The sequence below is a fragment of the Rhincodon typus genome, chromosome 17 (genome assembly GCF_021869965.1).
Source record: "Rhincodon typus isolate 14 chromosome 17, sRhiTyp1.1, whole genome shotgun sequence".
Taxonomy (NCBI): Eukaryota; Metazoa; Chordata; class Chondrichthyes; order Orectolobiformes; family Rhincodontidae; genus Rhincodon; species Rhincodon typus.
In genome coordinates this window covers 28584438-28597525 of record NC_063348.1, presented here as the reverse complement: position 1 = coordinate 28597525, position 13088 = coordinate 28584438, and positions in this window count along the sequence as shown.

The window sequence follows — 13088 nt, the reverse complement described above, 5'->3', positions numbered from 1 at the left end:
TGAACATGATGACCAACTCCTTTACTCAAAGGTATGAGCAATGAAGGCAAGCATGCTAAATACCTTCCTAACCATCCTTTCTACATGTGTCGAAAACTTCAAAGAATTATGAACCTGAACCCCTAGGCCTCTCTGTTCTACAACACTTTCAACTTTCCATAGAAAAAAAATTTAGCATCCAAGAATATATTTTCAATGTTTTAAAAAAAGTCATTATTTATTAATTAACCCCTGTCAATGGTATAAAATATGTAGTAGTGCCTTGAGCATCTATTAATTTACTGGCACACTCGCTTCAGTTTGAAGGAAGATCTGATGGGTCATAGAAAGGATGGCAAATTCAAACATTTTCCATTTTACCTTGTGTCAAAAATTAAAGTTAGCCCCATTTTGCGATTGTCATGTGGGGATGAAATCATTTCTACCTGGTGATACAGACAGATGGTCAAACTTTAAGTTTAGTACCTTTCTCCTACTCCCTGGTTCAGTTTTGATACAATTTGGAAGTGAAATTCAGAAACAAATTTATCTGAACATGACACTATACTTTCCACTCCTGTGAGCTACCTACCCCATTGCCAGTGTTCCACAATGAATCAGTGTTAAAAAGGACAGGAAAGAAGATGAAATGAATTCGAAATACTTTACAGTTAAACGAGACCTTTTGCAATCTTGGTGTACTATTTCACTTCCAAGATGAACATCTATCTCCAAGCCTGCACACCTCTGTTGCTAGAATATTTCCTGTATTTGTCCCTGTCTCAGCTAGTCTGCTTCTGAAGTGCTCTTCCATTCCTTTATAGCCTCAGGACTAAACCATTGCAATTCCCTCATGGTTGCCCACCCATCTTCGGCCCTACATAACCTAAGCTCATCCAAATTTCAGCCAAACATAACATTAACTTGCAGAAAGGCCCATTCATCCATCACTTCCACGCTCACTGGACTTGATTGTTTCTCAGTCTGGCAAAGGCTCGGTTCAACCATCTATGGCCTCAGCCCCCTCCCCAGCCCATTTTCTCTGTAGCTACCTTCAGACCCACAAACCATCAAGATCACTGCTTTCCTCCAATTCTCGCCTGTTTCACATCCTGATTTTAATCACGCTATGATTTATTGATGTTGTGCCCTTAACTGTTTTGGTCCTGAGCTCTAAAATTCCTTCCCTAAACTTCATCACCTCTCTATTTCTCCCTGTTTTTTTAAGACATTCCATAAAACAAGCCTTTAATCATCTGACTTGGTATTTCCCAAGAGACTTGCAATCAGACTTTCACCTGACAATCACTCCAGTGAAACATCCTTTGATGTACTACATTAAAATCACAACAAATGACATAAACTGTTGTTGCAAATTGTATGAGGTGTGGATACCCAGAAGAACCCTTCTGTTTTTCTGGTTGTTTAACTGAAGAGGTATCATTCCCAATAATTGTATCATAGCTGTAGGTTAAATGTAACAACTGTAAACACACAGATGTGAGCTGTACTTGAAAGCAGTATGCATCAGAGAAATTGCTGCAGCCCTTTTTCCCTATCTCAAGACCACAACACTTTCAAGTGAGGTTTCTCCTTCAGAGCAATATTAACAATTTTCCTCTTATTCTAATTAAGACTTTTTCACTAGCGCTATGGAGATGGGCTCGCTCCTTTTGCTGTCATTTGCTTGGCAAGAAGAGAAGGGAAAAACAGTGTTGAACAGTAGTTCAAGAAACTTCAAAAGAACATAACTGCCATAGATAAGAAAAGGCCACGTAGCCCACTAAAACTTATCCTTTCAATATAAAATTTTTTCCATTGTTACATACAATTGTATTTTGGTCAGTAATAATGTTCTTACTTGCCAGATTGTTTGAAACATTAACCAATCTTGTTTTGTTCCAACTAACAATGTTTACTTTGATACTTATGATAAATTAACTTGTCACTAATGTACTTTACACTATTCCCACATTTGAAGTCAGTGCTGAGTTCACTTTATTGACACCATGTTATATGCAAAATGTTAGTATCACAGAATGGCAGACCATGAAAGGAGCCCTTGATACACATTGAACTGGATAAGAGGAGAGCTTCAGTGTGCCCTGGGCTCTATCAGGAGTACCACTAGTCCAAAAGTCATTTGTGACAGCACAGTTATACAGCACCAAGAATGTCTGTAATGAGGTGAGGTGATAAACACCAAAACAAGCTCGGGGGAAGCCTGTCCTCTACATAGTCATCAATATTTGCATGAAATTAGGCAAAATCAAATTTAACTGATCTTTATTTGATATTCTTTGATTTAGCTGGATAATTTTATTTTATTCATGTTTTAATGAAACTAGTTCTTAGAAATATTAGAACATATTCATACCATTGAAATGTAACATTAATAGATATGGATTCTATTTTTGAAAATATAAAACATAAAATTAAATACCATGTATTACATATTATATACATATATTCATAATGTGAAGATGAATTTCTTCAGGAAGTTACAAGCAGGAGTAGTCCATTCAGTCTGTTGAGCCTGTCCTGCCATCCAAAATGATCATTGCTGATCAAACACTTCAATGCTTTACAATTAACCCATCTCCATAATCCTGTCCACTGTCCGTAAACATTACTCAATGAAACATATTAAACACACTCAAAGACTGAGTCTCACAGCCTCCTGTGGTGGAGAATTCCTAAGGTTCACAACCCTCAAAGTAAAGAAATTTACCAAGTGCCATATTTCATTCCATTGCACACTCACAGCAACCCTATCAGTTTTATCCATTCACAACATAGGCTGAAATGCTTACTCTCTTTCTTGTGTCTTGCAGGTACCAACTGGTTGACCACGATCTCAACAGAGAAATGCCTTGATCTGCCAATAACCACTTGCTCAATATCAGAGGATGAGAGTACTTAGGCCTCAGAAGAAGTATCAGCAAGTTTGCGTCAAGCAACCCCCATCAGCCTGGATATCTCCTCACAGGGAAACAGGGTGGTCAGGAGGCATCCAGCTGGAGAAGGCACTACACGCTAATCTCTCAGAATTCTCCTCTCAGGTCACTCCAGACGAAGCTGGGTCCGCCACTTTCACTCTGCCTTCCCCCTTCCAACTATTGGAAGTTCAAGTCAGGGAGGGTCCACCTGTCTATGTCAAGCACCTTCAGCATCCAGATACAAACCCCTCCCCAGGGGTTGCCTAACCAAACCTCAATGGGCTCTGCTACTGAGCAGGCTCTCTCCATCCCAACTCTGAAACCTGGAATTACTCTATGATGCAGTATGAGGGAAAAACTGATACTGGGGGCATTTTGGCAGCTAGGGATCAGCACACTGTATATGAAGTATGATGTTCAGATAAATTTGTTTGGCTTTGTACAATATCCATCTGTTTCAGCCTCTGTGTGGCCTGAATGTAACTGTGGCAGCCTAATCTCTAACGTCATGTCTATACAGGATGTATCAAGGATAGCTGTCTGTGTCGAGAGCTCACTGCTCCATGCAAAAAAAAATGAATAAGACTAATGTGTATAGGGCTATGGGCTATCCTGACACCATTGCCTTGCATGCTCAAACATTCTTTCTCTGGCCTGTGTCCAAAGGTGTTGGTGTGAATGAAATGGTCAGCAGTGCCTGGACTGCTTATTGGTCCAGCAAGGAAAGTTAGGGATGCAAATTAGCATATAGGTTAGCACTAAGTCTGCATGTGCTAAGAGAGCAACTGGGGAGCCCTGAAGGTATAATTCATGAGCTGGGTTCCTGTCCTTGCACACAAAGTGTCCATGCAATAGCCTTTCAATATTAGTTTCTGGTGCATCCTAAGTGTAGTAACTGTAACAAAGTCAGCCAGGTGGGCCTTATAGAATATGTGTTCCCTGATTGGGGCTGTTAATCTGGTCCAATCAGGGAGCCCTGACTGACAGATAAGGAGTATCAGACATCCTATTCACTCTGAGCAAGCTGGATCAGTATCAGTGTAAATAAAAGGTGTCCTGGTGGCGTGATACTAGCGTCTATGGAGTTATTTCACTAAGCACCCTGCAAGTGGATTGGAGAGGTGCCATGATGATCCTGAGGCAATTGCAAATGTAGGAAGTCAATGTGCATGGATGAAGGGTGCATGCGGCTGGTGCCAATGCAGATGCTATTTTGTGATGAGCAAAACAGCGGACTCTCACTGCCAATGGCGAGCTGATGTCACCAGGTACCCGCTCTGATTTCAAAGTTGAGAAACCTCAAAGAGCAGCCTTTTTTGGCATGTTTAGTAAGTTAGGAAGTAGAATATTAATGAGGCCACCTGTGGCATTAATATGACATTTAACAAGCTATAATAATTGGCAACTTACTGCTGCATATTGGGAGAATCGTCTTGCTGCTTGGCAAATTGAGCTCCAGAGAGTGTTTCCCAACGTCAAGCTAGGCTCACCAGACTTTTCACACAATTCGCTCACAAAACTCACAGACGCCCATGTCGTTCAGGGCCCTATAAGATTCCTAGTGAATCTGGCAGGAAAACAGAGTGGCCAATCCATTGCAGAGGCTGGCATTTAATTGGGGGAGAGTGAATCATCTCAAAAAGAGGCCATGGGGAAGCATCAGGTAAATGCGATTGATGCTGAAGTCTTCCAGTTAACAGACATCTATTTGATCTGCAGTAGGTATATGGACTCCTGTCTGGAGAGCCTGATCATGCTTTTTCTCTCACAGATTAGTTGCAGAACCATAGAACAGCTAAGTCCGAGTGGAAAGCAATCACCAACTCTGTGGTGGAAGGAGAGGGAAAGCACTTATGGTGCAGTCTCACATCAATTCCCCATACCCCCAACTCAATTACTGCCACCTTGGTGGGTACACATTGGGGAGTTATTTTAGGGTCATAACAGGGGCAAACACCACAAACATGCCCAATGAGTTGAGGAGAAGCCACAGTTGTTACAGAGATCGAAGGAACATGATAGAGACAGAAACTGTAATTTTAGGAGCAGCTCCTTACATGGTCTGACTGTGATTGATATTTCCTGGGTCATTGGATGCCTCGAGGGACAAATTTTCCTTCTGCGTCTGTGCATTTTGAGAATGACAAGCCCCAAACTGTCTTTTATAAGATACTGCACACGTGCACCTACATAAACATTTTTAAAGGTGAGGTACATTCAAATGAACAGGCCATGGACATTAAAATGTACTGGCCCAAAAAACACAATAGAACATCTGATAGACAATGTCTCAACTTCCATCACAGAGGGAGTAGAAGACACCCAATGTGTGGATATTACAGTGAACACTTCGGTTTCTTTTGTGCAAGATCAGCTTGCTGAATCACGTTCAAAGAGGCTTGCAGTCTAATAGAAGTCCAGTAATCTGTCGTCCCAAGATTAGTAGGAATAGCTGCTTACATCATTGGAATGGCTCAACACAGCTCTGATGTCTGTTCTCAAGATAACAGCCCCTGCTCCCAGCACTCCTGTTCCACTAGTATCCTTGCTGTTGACAACCGACCAAGAAAGCTACTGCCCAAGCCAAGATGAGGCACCTGACTTTTAGGCCAGAGCTGCTCAAGATCATCCTGCAAGTCTACTCCAATGAGACTGACCAGCATTCCACAAGCCACCCTGCAGCCACAAGGACAGTGCTGTCCAGGGGAACTAGGTAAAAAATGCATGGAGAATAGACAATTACAGGAAAGCACGAGAATGAATATTTGATGTCTGCCTGCAATTCTGTCATAGTTTGATACATGAGTTTGGTTTGAAAGATTCATTTTGTTCTATTTCAGCAGGGTTGTCAAATGGATGTTGTGATGGTCTATTACAGAAGGAAGCTAAGGTCTGGGATTGTTGGTGAATGGAGAATTGGGTTGCATGTATTTACAGCACAGGTCAATAAGTTGATCACAGACAGCCCAGTGTTGTATTGGTTGCCTTCTTCCTTCCTCCTCCTTCTTCTCAGCTAGACAGACTCTCTTGACAGCAATATGTTTACAACGTGCAACAAAAACCCATGCAACTTGACATAGGCTTCGCTGAGTGCTGCAGGACTCCTCCAGTGGAGGATCCCAATGGTCTATTCGATCACAATCTGTCTGGCAGTATGGCTATCCTTCTGTGCTTGCTGCCTACATGTGCATCAGAATCATTAACCATCAAAGGAAAGTCCTCATGGCCCAGTGGCCATTACTACAACTCAGATAGTCAAACAGTGAAGGAAACAACTGGAGACTACTCTATTTGTTTACAAGCTTTTATTTACAGAGACACGCATTACTTTCTATGCACTTTCAATCCAACAGACACAATTTCGTAATACTCCTGCATATTTGAGCAAAGATGATCCCCCAGTTTATATACAATTTATTACCAGGTTCTGCTATAGAATTAAGGCACTGTGGCTGTTGCCAGATACTGGCCATTAACATGTGTCAACTGATGGATATGGACAAATGCCAGCAGGATGTTGAGGGAATGGAATGTCTTTCGGTGATGTTACACCTCAGAGTTGACATGTAGCATCTATAAAATGATGCATGCTTAGTCAGAAACATAGACTTCCGACATTGTTTGTATATTGTTGGGATTTCAGTTGGTGTACGTGCTGTTGAGAGAGAGACGATACTCAGCTCTGCCTTCCAAACAGCAGGCCAGGCAGCATCAGAGGAACAGGAAAGTTGACGTTTTGGGTTGGGATCCTTCTTCAGAAAACAGTAAGCTGAGAAGATGTAAATATCTTCAGCTGCAGTCTGAATGGAGCTTTATGTATAATAGACCAAGGCCACAGTCACTTTCACAGGCTGTTCTCTCCCTGTTCTACAAGCTGCAGTTTGACTGCAACATGTGGCAGATTTCAGGGAGCTTGCACTTCGTAAAGCACAGATATCTCTCAATGAAGCAGTGACAGCTCACATGCTGTTCCTCATTGGGATTCAGAATGTCTGAGCATTCTGGACAGATATGTTCCCAATTGAGTTCTTTCTCTCTTCCTCTTCTTTCCACTTCCTGTCACTTCTCCTGCTTGGTGCCACCTCTGCTCATAATCCCCAAAAGAACTGTAGTTCAAGGGGATGCAAACAAAATCTACAATCTGTCACCTCATGGTCTAATATATTCCCCGTACTACCACTGCCACCAAGCCAGAGACTCAATCCTGGTTCAATAAGATTGCAGCAGGGCATTTGAGAGCTACATTATACATACCTATAAATGAGGTGTCAACCTGGTGATGCTACAACCAGGGCGATTTGCATGTCAAATAGTGGAAGCAGCATGGGATAGACAAGGCTAAGTGATCCCACAAATAACAGATCAGATCTAAGCTCTACAACCTTACCACATCCACTCATGAACTGTGGTGGTCAACCAAACAATTCACTGGAGGAGGTGGCTCCACAGAAATATTCCCATCTCCGTAATGGAAGAGCTCAACACATCAGTACAAAAGATGAGGCTACGGTATCCACAGCCAGAATTGCCAAATAGATGATCCCTCTCAAGCTCTTCCTGTTTCTCAGAAACAAAGATGTCCCAGTATTCAACCAATTTGATTCATTCCGTGTGATATTAAGAAAGAGTTGGAGGTACTGGATACTGCAAGGGTTATGAGCCCTGACAAAATTCTGGCAATAAAGTTATGCTCCAAAACTAGCCATGTCCCTAGCCAAGCTGTTCAAGTACAGTTACAACACTGGCATCTTTCCGACAATCTGAAAATTGCCCAAGTATGTCTGGTCTATAAAAAGAAGACAAGTCAGCCCAACAAATTATTGTCCCATCAGTCTAACCTGCAATCATCAGCAAAGTAATGGATAAGGTTATCAACAGTGCTATCAAGTGGCAGTTGATGAGCAATAACCTTACTCACTGATACTTAGTTTGGGTTCTCCCAGGGCCACTCAGCTCCTGACCTCATTACAGCCTTAGTCCAAATATAGACAAAAGAATGGAATTTCAGCAATGAGGTGAGAGTGACAGCCTTGACGTTAAGGCTACATTTGACCAATTGTGACCTCAAGGAGCCCAAGCGAAACTGGAGTCAATAGGAATCAGGAGAAAGCTCTCCACTGTTTAGAAGATTGTTATCATCAAGAGAGGTCACTCAGCTCAGTCCAGCGGCATCACTATAAGTGTTCCCCAGGGTAGTTTCCTAAGTTCAATTTTTCTCAACTGCTTCATCTATAATGTTTAATACCATCTGTAACTTCTCAGACATGAAAGTAGCCATTGTCAATGTGCAGCAAGTTCTGGACATTATCCAGGTTGGGTTGATAAGTGGCGAGTAACATTTGTGCTCCACAACAAAAAACCACCTCCAACAAGAGAGAATCTAACCTCTCTCCCTTAGCATTCAATGGCATTACCATCACTGACTCTCCCACCGTCAATAGTTCCCAGTGACCAGAAATTGAACGGACCAGCCATTTAAATTCTATGGTTACCAGAGAAGATCAGAGACTAGGACTCGTGTTGTTGATGACTCACTGCCTGATTCCCAAAGCCTGTCCACCCTCCACAAGACACAAGTCAGGAATGTGATGGGCTATTCCCCAGTCATTCGGATGGGTGCAGTTCCAACAACACTCAAGGACCTTAACATCCTCTAAGAAAATGCAGCCCGTTTGATTTGCACCTAATTCACCACCTTCAACATTCAATCCCTTTACCATCAACACAGCGGAAGCAGTGTGTACTATCCCCTCACTCCTCAATGTCATCAAGATGCTGGTGGAGTAGCAGTGCAGCATGCGGGCTCCTGCTCAAACCTCATCTGCTCTGTCTGCTTTTACCTTTTTCTTCCTTTCGCTACTTTTTTCTTAGTTTAATCTATTTACCTTATGTGAGGCGCAGGTTTATGCGGCATGGAGGAGATCGTCATTGGAGAAGATCGTCATGGAGGAGATTGAGCCAGCGCAGGGAGGGCAGGCCCAATGTGGTGACAAGAGGCTTCCCTGACGTCGATGGCAGTCATCCTGCATGGTAGTAACAGCAGGAACATTCAATCTGAGGTGACCAGCAGCAAGAGTGGCAGTAGGCAGCCCAAGGTGGCCAGTGGCTAGATTGGGAGTAGGGCGCTGGAGGGGGCAGCGGGGGCAAGGTTGAGCACTTGTGAGGAGTGCAAGCTCAGCATGGCTAGGTGCTTATGGACTGTGGTGTTGATTTATTAACTCTGTTTCTTTGCTTTTCTACTTTTTAGTGATAGAACTGTAATGTTTAACTTTTTAACCTTGTTTCTTCATTTTTCCACTCTGTACCTATGATTGTGCACCTATGTTTCTTTGTACCTAAGATGGCACCATAAGTGGTAACTTGTAAATTTTTCACTGTACTCACTTGAGTACATGTGATAATAAACCTAATTCTAATTCTGATTCTGGTGACTCACCAACAATCTGCCATCAGCACCTTCAAAACACATGACCACGGCTATGTTGAGGAACAACGGCAGCAGATGCATGGGAATACTACCACTTGAAATCTCCCCTCAAAGCCATCCACCATCTGATATAGAATTATATCACTGTACCCTCATCGTTGCCGGATCAAAATACTGATGCTCACTTCTGAGCAGCACTGTTGGTGGCCTAATGAACCAAGGAATGCAGTGTTTCAAGAATGCAACTCACCACCATCTTCACCAGGGTAATTAGGGATGGGCAAAAATGCTGGTAAACTGACACCCACGTACTCTTCACAGATATAAAAAAAACTTCCAAATAGACTTCCCAATGTTGTGGTTGGCTGGCTTGCTGAGCTAGTTCATTGTTGTTCCACAGACGTTTCATTACCCTGCTGGGTAACATCATCAGTGCAGCCTCCGATGAAGCGCCGTTGTGTTTTCCCACCTGGTTTTAAAACTCTGGAGTCCATTGAGCTGGATTACCTCACTTCCAGTTTTCCCTCACAGTGGAGTGTATATGGGCTCGAGCTCTATGTGTTTGTTGATGGCTTTCTTCGTGGAGTACCAGCCTTCTATGAATTCCCGTGCCTGTCTCTGCTTTCCTTGTCCCAGGATCTTGGTGTTGTCCCAGTCAAATGTGGATAGAGATGAGTGAGTATTGGATGTGTCTTTTTGTAGCCAATTGGTCTTTGTGTACCCCTGTTGTTAATTTCCTTCCTGTTTGTCTGATATAGTGTTTGTCACAATCTCTGCAGTGAATCTTGTATATGACATTGGTCCTGTCAATAGTGGGTAGTGGGTCTTTAGTTTAGGTGAGCAGTTGTCATAGGGTTAATGTGAGTTTGTGTGCTGCTCTGACGCCCAGTGGTCGTAGGAGTCTTGTGGTTAGTTCTGATGTGTTCCTGATGTAAAGTAGCATGATGAGTGTATCGGGGCATGTAGTATCTTCCTGGTATCGTTCGTGTAATAGGCATTTTCTGACCTAGTTTTTTGGATATCCATTGTCCTTGAATACCTGGAAGAGGTGTTCTTCTTCTTCTCAGCTTAGTTCTGTGCTGCTGCAATGTGTTGTTGCCCATTTAAATAATGTTTTCATGCAGCTTTGTTTGTGTGTGTTAGTGTGGTTACTGTTGAAGTTCAGTACTTGGTCAGTGTGTGTGGCTTTTCTGTGTACTTTCATTTGGAATTCCCCATTTGTCCTGCGCTCTACCATGATGTCCAGGAACGGGAGCTGTTTGTTCTTCTCCTCGTCTCTGGTGATTCCGATTCCAGTGAGGGTGTTGTTTATTAGTTTGTGTTTCTCCTCTAGTGTGGTCTGTTTAATGATGACAAAGGTGTCATCCATGCAGCGTATCCATAGTTTTGGTTGGATTAGCGGAAGGGCCGTACTTTCCAGTCTTTGCATCACCGCCTCAGCTATTAGTCCAGAGATAGGTGATAGCATGGATAAGGAGAACCAGCAATTTGATTGGGACAGTACCAAGATCCTGGGACAAGCAAAGCAGAGACAGGCACGGGAATTCCTAGAAGCCTGGTACTCCACGAAGAAAGCCATCAACGAACACATAGAACTTGACCCCATATACACTCCATTGCAAAGGAAAACTGGAAGTGAGGTAATCCAGCTCAACAGACTCCAGAGTTTAAAAACCATTCGGGAAACTCAACAGCGCTTCATCGGAGACTGCACTGATGACATTACCCAGCAGGGTAATAATACGTCTGCAGAACAATAATGAACCAGCTCAGCGAGTCAACCAACCACAACATCCACAACCCGAGCTACAAATCTACTCCAAAACCTTAAGGACTTCCCAATGTTAAAAAACTCCCAGAAACCACCAAATCACAACAATAGCCTGTAGAAATCAATTAGCACGTAGTCTGAAAGTGGTTGGTCCCTTTAAATAGCACTGATGAGAAGATTTTCCTCCTGTTAAATCCACATTCCATTGTGTGTGCTTAGGAGATGCCACCAGCCAGAACACTTTTGGCACGGTGGCTCAGAGGTTAGCACGGCTGCCTCACAGCACAAGGGACCTGCATTCAATTTCACTCTCAGGCAGCAGTATGTAGAGTTTGCAATTTCTCTCTATGTCTGCGTGGGTTTCCTTCGGGTGCTCCAGCTTCCTCACACAGATCAAAGATGTGCAGGTTAACCACGGGAAATACAGTGTTACTAAAATGGGGTAGGGGTGGGATGCTCTTTGGAGGTTCAGTCTGGACTCAAATGGCCTGCTTCCACAACGTAGGGAGTCTACATTCATTAAGCCCAAGGTGGCTACACTGGTGTCAGGCAGGCCGAATCATGGAGCTCCACATTGATTGATTTCATCACCTCTCTAGTCTGCATACATCCTGCAAATTTTTTTTTCTGCTTGTCTTAGCCAAAATGGTGTCCAGCGTGGCTAACACCACAAAAATGGACATCATCTTGGTGCCTTAATAGTCCTTGCAACACCAAAATATCCTAGCACTAAGGAACAGAATGTTGCTGTCAATGTTCTTTCATTAATTTTCTTTTCAGGATAAACTAAAATCCAGTGTGTACTATTGTTATCAAAATAAATCATTGAAAAGAAATATTCACAGGAAAGAAACGCAATAGGCAAAGAAGCAGGGAATTGAGTGACAGAAAATTGAGTCCTAACACATCTTAATCTATTAAAAAAAACTCATTTGTAGAATCATGAGTGGATAAAAATGTAAATCCTTAAGGACGTTTAAACTAAAAAATGTTCCAGAAAAGATTACAGATGGCCCACAGCTTAGTCCCCACCAAATTTTAGTGGTGAAGTTACCAAAAGAGTTATCTACTATAAAACCAGCTTTCTCTTGGATTCCTCTGTGTTTTCATACAGCTGATAATTATTTTTTGAAGGCATGAAGAAGCTTATTTAACAATTAAATAAATTGCTTCATTCCTGATTGAGCCACTGCCTAACAGATGAGAGCCAGACATCAAAGTGGGGCCCACTAACACAGAAGAGAATACGGAAAGTTGCAGTCTTATTGATCATAGAAAAAGTCATCAAAACAATGGAAAATTCTAACTTCAAGCTGTCAAAAATCTGGGACTAATGGATGCAGATTTTATTGAGTTTGATGCATCGAAGTTTCTAGTTCTTTTAACATATGGTTTCCATCCGAACCAAGATATATTTAATTGTGAGTCCGAGATGCTAAAGTAACATCCCAAAATATAGCAGTAGCTATTGTGAATATTCCTTTGTGCTTTAATGTCAGTTATTCAGAAAACATGTTTTCAATCCAAATTTCCATGATCTTTCTGTACTAATGTTGGCCACCTAAATAAAGCATACAGTTAAAATGGTAGCACAGAAGATTCAAGTAAAACTGGGGCAGGGGAGTATGGTGTCAGAACTGTACTATTGTATTCTAGTTCCTAATTCACTCGGATTATGAACTCCTGACCTGTACATTAGAAGTCTCATGTAATAAAAATGCAGCTACCATTTCCTATAGATTCAGTGAACAAGTTTCTCATTAACTCCCTTTTGGGAAAATGTTACAGAACCTCAAAAATTCCACTCCCACTTCACCATTAAGATCTGGTGGAGGTAGGGACTAAGCTGTGGGTCATCTGTAATCTTTTCTGCAGCATGATTTTTTAGTTTAAACATCCTTGAAGGGTTTACATTTTTATCCACACAATTGTACAAAAGTATTTCAGAGATAGCAGGAACTGCCGATGCTAG